Consider the following 2637-nt stretch of genomic DNA (forward strand, 5'->3'; position numbering starts at 1 on the left):
TCCTCAGTCCTTGTCCCTGCAGCTCTGCTGTGGCGTGTCACCATTGTCTACAGCAGAGTCTCCCCTGGTCTCCCGCAGCGTCATTCTTCCCACCTGCCCTGGGCCCTCGCCATGCCCAGAATCGTCTCATCCCTTGACTTTTCCTGTTCCTTGAGCAACTTCAGCTCCGTGAGCCGAGGGACAGTGACAGAGTGCTATGAATTGAATATGATCTGTCCCCTCTGAGCTCCTGTGGGGTTTGACTCCCCTGGTGGTATTAAGAAGGGAAAAAGAATCTAAGGTTGGTCCTTAGAGGGGCCTTGAGAGGTCACCAGGATTGGTGATGGGGTGGAGCCTCCGTGACTGAACACTGCAGCTTTACAAGAACAAGGGCCAGCGCACAAACACACCCACCCAGCTCCCTCCGTGGGATGCTCCGTACCCGCTTGGGCCTCTGCCAGAGGAAGGCCACCACCAGATGTGGCTCCTCGACCTTGAACCACGAGCTAAAATAAATTCCTCTTGATAATTTCCACAGTCTGTGCTATTGTGTTGTTAGCCATAGAAAATGGGCTCAGGCCCCGAGAAATCCCTGGTGCCCCGATCTGGGGCCGCACCCAGGGCAGGTGCCCCCCGATCTGCTTGTAAATGAATGACAGCCCCCCATCCCACCCCCACTCCCGCTGAGGACTTCCTACACCTGCAGAAGTGACCCTGCCCCTGCCCTGCCTGGAACTCCGTCTGTGGATCCAGAGCCATTCGCCATTCAGATCCGCTCTCTGCAGCTGGCCCCAGGGATGTGCTGGGATCCAGGGGCCCTTCAGGGGGGTGGGTGTGAGCCACGGAGCCCATTAGGAACAGCTGACACCAAAGTTGGGGGGCACCCAGGAAGATTTACGCCTCGTCTTGCACACCTCCTGTCCCCCCACCCCCGCAGTGGCCATGATCACCAGCTCTGCCGCCCGTCACTCAGCCCGCTGGGACGCAGCCAAGGCCCGGCCTGCCCTCCCCACAGCCGCAGAGGAGCGTTCCCCACGCGGCTCCGGGAGGGGAATGACTATTCCAGAAAGATTTCATTTTTGTTGGACTCTGTCCACCTCTCTATATGGACATCAAACTTCAATAGGAAACTTCCATTTTAGAAAAAGGAGGGATAATTAAAAAGAGATGGCACAGCTCCTGCAGAGGCTGGGATTAAAGGCCCAGAGGCCCCGGACGGACGGGGAGGTTGATGAGCTACCAAAGAAAGACACCCCACACAGACATGGGGCCAGTAGAGACGGCCCGGGTGCCCTGAAGGTGGGGACAGGCACTCAGGGCCCCTGTGCCATATATGGGCGTCAGGGTGGCCTAAGTGTGTGTGGGCATCAGCTGGAGAGGGCCCCTGGGTCCCCAAGAAATGCTGCAGCTCTACGTGTCAGATGCAGAGGGACATCAAGTCCCCAAGACAGGAGAGGCCTGCCCACTCAGGCCCACCGAGGTCGCAGCCTCTGCGATGGCATGAGCTGGGAGTGGTCGTCACCCTGGCAGCCACAGAGAGGGCCGAGAGGCAGCTGGCCTCTGGGAAGCTGGGTCTCCAAGGTCAAGGCCACAGCCCACTGTCCACTGCACCGTGGAGAGAGCGCACACTCGGTCGATGCTCATTGTGTGAATTTTGGAAATTCAGACAAGCAGAAAAGCGGTTGAGAGCGGCCATCCTGGGCTGCCTCCTCCCACGGCCACCCACCTTCCTGACCTTTCACTTCCCAGTTTTTGGAAAAGAACCGACTGTGAACAGAGAGGGCAGAGGCTGGATATGGGCCATCGGGTGGGTGGGAGGGGACCAGCGTCCCCAGCAGAGTAGAAAGAAACACTCTGAGGGCCCCCCGGGGTGGAGCTGAAGGAAGAGGCTGCCCCCGAGTCCCAGGGGGCTCCGAGGAGAAACTGAGATTCAGATCCCGGGAGACAGGGGCCGTTTTACCACCAAACAGACGCAGTAAGGTTTGATCGCCTGTCCCTGGGAGGACCATGTCCACAAGGTCCAGGGACACGTGAGGTTTTCTCTCCTATTTCCAAGTTGTGTTAGTCAGCTTTTTGTCACTGTGACCAAAATACCTGACAAGAAAACTTAGAGGAAGAATAGTTAACTTGGATTTCACAGTTTCAGAGTCCTTACTAGGTGGCTGGCCGCCTGCGTTCCCCTGGGCTTCGGGTGAGACAGAGCATCATGGCGGAGGCCCCTGGTCTGTTCCTGGCAACAGGGACAGGGAGCAAGAGGCTGGTCACAGATGTAGGCCAAGGCCACACCTCTGGTGACCCGCTTCCTCCCGCCCTGCTCCACCTGCTCACGGTGACCACCTGGAAGCCCACTCAAGTATTAGTCCATCAAATGGATTAAACCACTTGGTTGAACGATCCATCAGAGGGATTAACACCCGGATGAGGTTATGGCTCTCACGATCCAATCTTTTGTTGCCTGACACGTGAATTTCAAGGGGACATGTCTAGATCCAAGCCAGCAGGGAGAAGAGTGGGCCCAGGTGCGGAGGCCTCCAGAGGCTGGCTGCTGCCTCCTGAGCCAGGAGCAGAGCTGGCCTGCTTGTCCTCCCTCGGCCCAGCCACCCATGAGCAGGGAACACCCAGGACCCATGAGTGGGCGCAGCCAGGGTGAGTGTCCAC

The sequence above is a fragment of the Spermophilus citellus genome (genome assembly GCF_964194105.1).
Source record: "Spermophilus citellus genome assembly, chromosome: 13".
Taxonomy (NCBI): domain Eukaryota; kingdom Metazoa; phylum Chordata; class Mammalia; order Rodentia; family Sciuridae; genus Spermophilus; species Spermophilus citellus.